A 9497-nucleotide genomic window follows, 5' to 3' on the forward strand; every position below is an offset into this window, starting at 1 on the left:
AAAAAAAAAAAAAAAAAAAAGCCCAAACAGCAAGTTATCCTTTCTGTTTCCCCTTCCAATTGTATTTTAGGAATAATTATAATGACAGCTTAAATTTTTTTGACATCTTTTTGGGATTTTTTTTTTTTTTTTTTTTAATAAACATAACACAGACCTCATGATTTCCTATTTTCTCTCCACTTTCTTTCAATTCGGACTTAAAAATTTACCAGTTTACATCTATTTGAAAGGCTTAAATAAAAATCAAGCAGCTCTCATTTAAAATGCTGTATTAGAATCTAGTGTTGACTGATCTAAACATTAGGCTGAACTGCCTTCATATCTAATATTTTCTTGTCTAGTACATATTAAATGCAAATCTAAATTTCTTTTCTTCAACCCTTCTTTCTGTTATTGGTATGTTGATGACCCCTCACCCCACCCACTGACTTGCTGGAGCTAGAAACCTCAACTTCATCCTTGACCTCTGCCTCACTTTCCCAAACCTGCTACATCTAGTCAGTGTTTAAAATCTATCAACTTTAGCTGGGTGTGGTGGCTCACGCCTATAATCCCAGCACTTTGGGAGGCAGGTGGATCACTTGAGGTCAGGAGTTCGAGGCCAGCCTGGCCAACATGGTCAAACCCCATCTCTACTAAAACTACAAAAGTTAGCTGGGCGTGGTGGTGCATGCTTGTAATCCCAGCTACTTGGGAGGCTGAGGCAGGAGGATGGTTTGAAACTGGGGGGTGGAGGTTGCAGTGAGCCGAGATCGTGCCATTGCATTCCAGCCTGGGTGACAGAGCAAGACTCCATCTCAAAACAAACCAACCAACCAACAAAAAAAACTATCAACTTTGAATCCCAAAAACGTTTCTCAGATCCATCCAATCCTTCTGACTCCCATTTCTACTACACACTCAGTCCTTACCAGCTCTTGCACAAATTAATCCTACAGCCTCTCGAATGACCTGTCTGCTTCTGATCTCTCCCTACTTGTTTCCTGAGTTTCCTTTATAAAACACAAACCTGTACATGTGATTTACACGCTTAGAAATCACTAGAGGTTTTGCACTGCCCGTAAATTAAAGGCTAAATCCCTCAAATACAATAGAGCACTGATACGGTTTGGATCTGTCTTCACCAAATCTCATGTTGAATTGTAGTACCCAATGCTGTAGGTAAGGCCTGGTGGGAGGTGAATGGATCATGTGGGTGCTGTTCCTGTGAGACCGAGTTCTTACAAGACCTGGTTGTTTAAAAGTGTGCACCACCTTCCACCTCACTCTGTCTTGCTCCTGCTCCTTCCATGCAAGAAGCCTGCTCCCTCTTTGCCTCCCTCCATGACTGTAAGTTTCCTGGGGCCTCTCCAGAAGCTGAGCAGATAGATGCTGGCATCATGATTCCTATACAGCTTCCAGAACTGTGAGCCAATTCAACCTCTTTTCTTTATGTATTACCCAGTCTCAGGCATTTCTTTTTTTTTTTTTTTTTGAGACGGAGTCTTGCTCTGTGCCCCAAGCTGGAGGGCGGTGACGCGATCTCGGCTCACTGCAAGCTCCGCCCCCCGGGTTCACGCCATTCTCCTGCCTCAGCCTCCCAAGTAGCTGGGACTACAGACGCCCGCCACCATGCCCGGCTAGTTTTTTGTATTTTTTTAATAGAGACGGCGTTTCACGGTGTTAGCCAGGATGGTCTCGATCTCCTGACCTCGTGATCCGCCCATCCCGGCCTCCCAAAGTGCTGGGATTACAGGCTTGAGCCACCGCGCCCGGCCTCAGCCATTTCTTTATAGCAATGCAATAACAGACCAATACAAGCCCTCTGGAGTTCACATATTCTCCCTATATTCACTGTTTTGGGGGAGGAGGTGGAGTGCTATAGGGAAGTATTTGTCCTGAACCATTCTGTGAGTACACCACACAAACTCGGAATTCTTAATTATCTGGGGCCTTACTTTTAGTGCTGACATGTTAAAAAGTTTACTTAAAAAAACAACTTTAGAACAGGTGCGGTGGCTCATGCCTGTAATCCCACCACTTTAGGAGGCTGAGGCAGACGGATCAGTTGAGGTCAGGAGTTCGAGATCAGCCTGGCCAACATGACGAAACCCTGTCTCTACTAAAAATACAAAAATTAGCTGGGCATGGTGGCAGGCGCCTGTAATTTCAGTTACTCAGGAGGCTGAGGCAGGAGAATTGCTTGAACCTGGGAGGCGGAGGTTGCAGTGAGCTGAGATCACGCCATTGCACTCCAGCCTGGGTGACAGAGCAAGACTCAGTCTCAAAAAACAAAACAAAAACAAAAACCCAACTTTACTACCAGGTAGACTCGTTTGGCTTTAGATAATCACTATCAAAACTTTGCCATTTCACTAAAATATCAATCCTTTAACTTAACATGCAAGGTAGATTTTATTCCCTCCCTTTTGCCTTCTCTCTTGAGAGAGAATTCCTGAGTGTGTTCGTGTTGGCTGATGCTATTTCATAAGACATAATATTAATACTGCACCTGAAATACCTCACACCCTGTCACCCTTCCCTCCGCAGCAAACTTGAGTTTCCAACAAGAGTAAAAAGGAGAAAATGTTTGTATTTCCACACAGGACAACTTTCAAAGAGATTAAGTTCTTAACACCCCTGGAAAGATTAGCTAGCTGCACTACGATGGAACTACAACATGAGCTCCAGAGCACCGAGTGAGCTTGCTAACGGGAACACATCTTTACTAAGACGACAATAAGGGAGGACACCATCTGAGGGTGGACACCAGTCTGCAGTTTGCATTTCCTCTGAAACCACCTAAATGTTGAAATGTGCCAAACACTGCTCTAAGCACTTTCCAAAGAATAACACATTTAATCCTCCTAACATTCCTGTTTACTGTAGGTGCTGTCAGATTTCATGCTTTGTATGATGAGGACAGTGAAGCACAGAGGTTAAGTGACTTGAGCTACTGACCCAGCGAGGAAACAGCAAGTCCTGGAACTCATATGAAGCAGTGGGACTGTGGGGCTCTCACCCAGGCCTCCCCACTACACAGCTGTTGAGCAGAACGGCAAAAGCCAGGACCTTCTGGAACAAGTGTTTAGCTGACTTGATTTTCTCTTCTCATACGTTTTTCCAATAAATTGGACAAAACTGATCTGCAGTAGCAAGCCTTGAGGGTCTCACAAAATTGGCCTTGGCTTGGGGTGCGGAGGAGGAACCTCCATTTTTCTGAAACAGTATCGGATGAAGGAAGCCGTATCTTTTGGAAAAATCAAAGCCCCAGTGCAGGATCTGCGTGTGGCAAGGAGTTGCTTTCTGCAGAACCACACAAACTTCCCTGCATGAAGTTCAGAAGCCTTGACATAGAGCTTCTCTAACCACACACCAGCTAAGGGGCCAAGGCTGAAGCTGAGTCACCCTGCAAGTTCCCTGACAGCAGTTTAACTTCAGATTTCAACTGGTTTTCCAGCAGACACAGAAAGTTGTTGAATTGAAAGGGATGCCTGCTTTTACATGCTATTTACTGTTAGCTCTTTTAACAGATTAGCAATAACTAGTTTAACATCCCAGGGATGAGTAATTAATATATAATAACTTGTGTGTTGTGGCTTGTTTATCAATATTCTTGTTTATGGTCCTTTGGGATTTTTTTGAATATTTTCCTCTATTTATTTTGAGACTGGGTTATAAGACTGGCTAATTTTCGTATTTTTGGTAGAAACAGGGTTTCTCCATGTTGCCCAGGCTGGTCTCAAACTCCTGAGCTCAAGTAATCCAAAGTGCTAGGATTATAAGCATAGCCACGTTGCCCAGCCTTGGCATTTCCAAAGAATCATGCACTCCTTATAAATTTTACTTTAAAATCACGTGTAATGCTCCCCACACCCATCCCCCACCTCTAAAAAGAAAAAATCAATAAATAAATCATAGTAAAATTTGAGTCCTTCAATTTGTCATGATTTATTCCGTAAGGTAATATATGCAATAAAATTCAAAACTGAAAATTTCACTTGATCCTTTAGAATTTGGACAAAAACCTGAAAGAAAACCCTTTCTCTGGAAATTTAGTGTCAATGTCATCATGCAGTGATATAAAAAGATATACCTCATAGTGTTAAGAAAAACAGGTAAATTAGATACAACTCTCTGCTATATACTGAAAGCCAAGGAAACAGCAAGGGGAACAGGGCGCCACTGCCTAGAGAGTGAGAAATGAAGATGGGTCCCAGCTGAAGTAACAAACAGCAAGTGCTTGCCAGAGAGGGAGGGCTGGGAGGGAGAGGAGAATGGAGGAAGGGAGTGTGGGAATGTGAGAAAGGGCAGTGTAGCAGGTGCAGAGGAGGAACAATCAGGTAGGGGTGGGGGTGGGGGTGAGGTACTGGAGTTAGGAGCAGAGAATAGGAGTTGAAGGGAGCCTTCACCAGGATGGGGGCCTTGCCAGGCCCTGGAAATGACCACCTTCAAGGAACATATAGTTGAGAATTTAGAGAGCATGTAGACTGATGGCTCTATTTTATAGTTAAACTAGAGAGACTACCTTTCTGACTTGGCTGTTTTGATGTTTTAATATGTGGTTTCATTTTCATAATGCAATCTGTTTTATATTTTCAAATCATGTTTTCATCACAACTTAAATTTAAGAAAGATGTGAGTTAGATGTGGGAAATAAATAATTATCCATTACTTAAACTTGTATTAAAAATAAACCCCTAAATCGGCCAGGTGTGGTGGCTCACACCTGTAATCCCAGTACTTTGGGAGGCCGAGGAGGGTGGATTCCTTAAGGTCAGGAGTTCGAGGCCAGCCTGGTCAACATTGTCAAATCCTGTCTCTACTAAAAATACAAAAATTAGCTGGGTGTGGTGGCACACACCTGTAATCCCAGCTACTGGGGAGGCTGAGGCAGGAGAATCACTTGAATACAGGAGGCAGAGGTTACAGTGAGCCAAGATCACGCCACTGCACTCCAGCCTGGATGACAGAGTGAGACCCTGTCTCAAAAAATAAATTTAAGAAAAACAAAAAACCCTAAATATAATCTTTAATATATTGATTCAGAAATTTAAAGAAAATTGCCCAGGCACGGCAGCTCATGCCTGTAATCCCAACACTTTGGGAGGCTGAGGCAGGTGGATCACTTGAGATCAGGAGTTCGAGATCAGCCTGCCCAACATGGTGAAACCCCGTCTCTACTAAAAATACAAAAATTAGCCAGCTGTGGTGGTACATGCCTGCAGTCCCAGTTACTAGGGAGACTGAGGCAGGAGAGTCACTTGAACTCACGAGGAGGTGGCTACAGTGAGCTGAGATCGCACCACTGCACTCCAGCCTGGCAACAGAGCAAGACTCATCTCAAAATAATAAAATAAAATAGAAAATAAAATTAACCTAAAACGAGTTAACATACACTGTCAGGTAAAAAAAAAAAAAAAAAGATTAAAATTTCCCAAGGGGGGTTGGAAAAATTTGGGAGGGGCACCTTCTATGAGAGGGGAATAAGCAAAGCCTCTCCCACTAGTAGGGCTATGCAGCCTCAAGGAATCCATGGCCACCAGATCCACCTTCTGTCACATCCCTGCATGCCTTCACATTCCTTAATGTCTCAAAGGTGATCTGTACATACCAAGTTATACCCATACCCGTTCAGAGGCAATTACCTCTGTAATATCATTCATGTCAGAGGTCATTCTGATTCTCATCCACAATTATACCAAGGCAAACAAACAGGGGTCAATGCTGGACAGAAGCAAAGGGAACTGTGCAGAAATAAATAGATTCCCAAGTCCCACACTTGTGGGAAGGGAAAAAGGAAGGAAAGTAAAGGCCATTTTAAAATAAAGAAATGTTCTAGTTTTCGGCAATTTTCAGAGTAGTGTGACACAGGGAGAGGAGCAATGTCTCTTGAGGACTTCCCAATATTTTAATGTAACACTGTGCTTGTCAAAACACCTAATACACAGGTCAAAATGGATCTCTAATGAAATATACGTGGCTTTATCTTACATGATAGGATTAAGAGCATGCTCATTAAGCAAGACCAAAACTGAATTCATCTATCTGCTAAAACCTAGTAAGATAAAACTAGACTCAAAGTATCCTGGACAATTGAAACATCATCTCTCAAATTAAATAAAAGGTAAGTTAGTGTAATTTTAATTTGTCCTTGAGTGCACTGAGAGAAGTAGAATAAAAGCTAGGTAAATAAAAGCTAGAAACAGATCTTATAGTGATAGTGGTACATCAGCTCGAAGAGACAACAAGCCTAACTTTTTTTTTTTTGAGACAGAATCCTGCTCAGTCGCCCAGGCTAGAGTGCAGTGGCACAATCTTGGCTCACTGCAACCTCTGCCTCCTAGGCTCAAGCCATTCTCCTGCCTCAGCCTCCTGAGTAGCTGGGATTACAGGTGCCCACCACCATGCCCAGCTAATTTTTGTATATTTTTAGTAGAGACGGAGTTTGACCATGTTGGCTAGGCAGATCTTGAACTCCTGACCTCGGCCTCCCAAAGTGCTGGGATTACAGGCGTATGTCATCACACCCGGCCTAAGACCTGGATTGAGACACAGGATCTAGAGATTTGCTGGGGAATATTTAGCCTGATTGTTGATTATCAATTATTGCTATAGAATGCCTAAAAGTTTACACATAAAAACTGTGCTATGTTAATAATAATAAATGTTGAAATAACGAAAACACTGTCAGATGGTCACATACACATATGCACATCAAAAAGCAGTAAAAAGGCTGGGCGCAGTGACCCACACCTGTAATCCCAACACTTTGGGAGGTCAAGGTGGATGGATGATCTGAGGTCAGGAGTTTCAGACCAGCCTGGCCAACATGGTGAAACTCCGCAACAAAGTGAGATTCTGTCTCAAAACACAAACAACAACAAAAAACCCACCAAATACTGTGACTTTCCAAGGAAAGCTGGGAAGCAAGAACTCAACTTTGGCAAGAGGATGATTAACGGATTATTTTGAGGGCTCAACTTTGACTAAAGAATTTTGTACTTTAGGGTCTTAAATGTTACACCCTCCTAGGATCTTTGCATTTTAAAATGTCATTGCATATAAACTTCTTAGGGGAAGTAATCTTCTACCTCAAACTTGGAGTTTCACAGGGACGTTAATTATTAACAGTGATGTTAATAATGGAGAGAGGGAAGGAGGGAAAAATAAAAGACCATAATTGGGGGATTAGGGGACATAAGAGGAAAGGGCAAGCTCCTTGCGTGACTGAATTAAAATGTTCTAATTTCAAATATATATTTCACATTCAATATAATTTTTACTATAGTCTAGGGGCACTTCCTTTTGCCAGGTTAAAATAATATGGTAGACTACGAAACATACAGTTGTACATCCATCTGATCCCTTCCCACAAAAAAGTGGATAAACTTGCAAGATAAACTCATGACAGCATGAGCAATGGGAAATTGGAAATAGGAGAGATGAAGTGAGTAACAGTGATTCTGTGCACTGAAAGGAAGTAGACAGTAATGATGAGTGCAGTGGAGGAGCCATTAGAAAGCCCGCCACTTTACGGCACAGAGCTTGGGGAGGCCTCAGTAAGTGGGGGTGCAACATGGGGCTGAAAAATAGAGCATTAGCCCAAAGTTTCTAAGAGGAGTTAGATCCTTAATTCAACCAGGTAACTGTCCTCATCTACTAAAAACAGGTGGGAGACTGTCAAAGTCCACACACTGAATGATAAGCCCATATCCCCACCCACACAACCCTACATCCCCTTCTCCACTTGGCTTTTAGGATGCTGGCAGCCAAGCTTGCACCTCTAGACAGGAAATCTCAAGATTTTTCTCTGGAACAAAACAAAAAAAATTTTTTTTTTTCCTCTGGGAAAACTCAACTCAGAGAAAAGACCTATATGCTGGCTGCCTTATTATTCTACACAGAGGACTACAGGCTAGCAAGCCTGGCCCATACTGTAACACAGAGCTTCAAGCCATTTTTTAAAACGTCTCTTTCTCTCTTAAAAATATAAATCAAGGCCGGACGCGGTGGCTTAAGCCTGTAATCCCAGCACTTTGGGAGGCTAAGGTGGGCAGATCACCTGAGGTTAGGAGTTCGAGACCAGCCTGACCAACATGGAGAAACCCCATCTCTACTAAAAATACAAAATTAGCTGCACATGGTGGCACATGCCTGTAATCCCAGCTACTCGGGAGGCTGAGGCAGGAGAATCGCTTGCACCTGGGAGGCGGAGGTTGCAGTGAGCTGAGATTGCGCCACTGCATTCCAGCCTGGGCAACAAGAGCGAAACTCCATCTCAAAAAAGAAAAAAAAAAGAAAAACAAACAAACAAACAAAAATATATCAAGACATCTGAAGAACCTCTAACAAGAAAAGAGAAAATAGGAAACAGACAAAGATTTTTTAAAATTACAATACAGGCCAAGAGTGGTGGCTCACGCCTATAATTCCAGAACTTTGGAAGGCTGAGGTGGGAGGATTGCTTAAACTCAGGAGGTGAGACCAGCCTGCCTGGGCAACAAAGTAAGATGCTGTCTCTACAAAAAGTAAAAAAACTTTGCCAGGTATACTGGCATGCACCTGTGGTCCAGCTACTTGGGAGGATCCCTTGAGCCTAGTGGTTGGAGGCCGCAGTGAGCCATGATCACATCACTGCACTCCAGCCTGTGTACGGGCGTGAAACTGTCTGAAACAAAAACAAAAAACACATTATAATGTATTCAAAAAGTAAGAGAAACGATTACAGCCATCAACTAGGCTCTGATTGTTCTTTAAAAGTCAGTACATTCAGAGAAAAAAAAAAAAAGCTCTTCATATCAGGAAAAAAATAAGTAAATAAAAGACTAGAAGACTGGACGCTGTGGCTTGTGGCACATGCCTATAATCCTGGCACTTTGGAAGGCCAAAGTGGAAGGATTGCTTGAGTATAGCAGTTTGAGACCACTCTGGGCAACACAGTGAGACCCTGTCTCCGCAAAAAATATAAACATTAGCTGGGCATGGTGGCACACGCCTTTAGTCCCAGGTACCAGGGAGCCCGAGTTCGAGAATGCAGTGAGCTGTGATCGCACCACTGCATTCCAGCCTGAGTGACCAAAAAACAAAACAAAACAAAACACAAATATTAGATGATAAAGTTGAAGAAAGCACAGAGAAATCAGAACAAAAAGATAATGAGATAAAACAGAGGAGAAAAGATAAAAACAGAGGATCAATCCAGGAGGTAAAATGCCTTATATTAACAGGAATTATAAAAAGAGAGAGCAGAGAAAATGGAAATTTTCAAAGAACTACCACATGACAAATTTCCTGAACTGAAAGACATCAGCGTACGTAAGATCTCATAGAGTAGCCAACATAATCAATGAGGAGACCTAGTCAAGACCTATCATTTTGACATCTCAAGACCCTAGGGAAAAGGAGAAGATCCTCAAACTTTCCAGGAGAAAAACAGAACACGTACGAGGGATGAAAAATTAGAATGGCATTCTTCTCATCTGCAGCACTGGAAGCTAGAGGACAAACCAGGAACA

The 9497-nt window shown here is 42.6% G+C and overlaps 1 protein-coding gene and 1 long non-coding RNA gene across 5 annotated transcripts in view; one reads left to right on the top strand and one right to left on the bottom strand.

Moving 5' to 3' along the window:
• Nucleotides 1-3629, top strand: part of LOC108543569 (uncharacterized) — a 25028-nt gene extending 21399 nt beyond the window's left edge. Inside the window, exon 3 of the long non-coding RNA XR_001889609.1 lies at nucleotides 2586-3629. This is a non-coding gene — a long non-coding RNA (uncharacterized LOC108543569). The remainder of the gene's footprint in view (nucleotides 1-2585) is intronic.
• The window catches only part of TCF20 (transcription factor 20), a 116958-nt gene that overhangs the window by 43452 nt on the left and 64009 nt on the right, over nucleotides 1-9497 (bottom strand). The window lies entirely within an intron of this gene.

The sequence above is a fragment of the Rhinopithecus bieti genome, unplaced genomic scaffold, assembly GCF_001698545.2.
Source record: "Rhinopithecus bieti isolate Rb0 unplaced genomic scaffold, ASM169854v2 scaffold_25304, whole genome shotgun sequence".
Classification (NCBI taxonomy): Eukaryota; Metazoa; Chordata; class Mammalia; order Primates; family Cercopithecidae; genus Rhinopithecus; species Rhinopithecus bieti.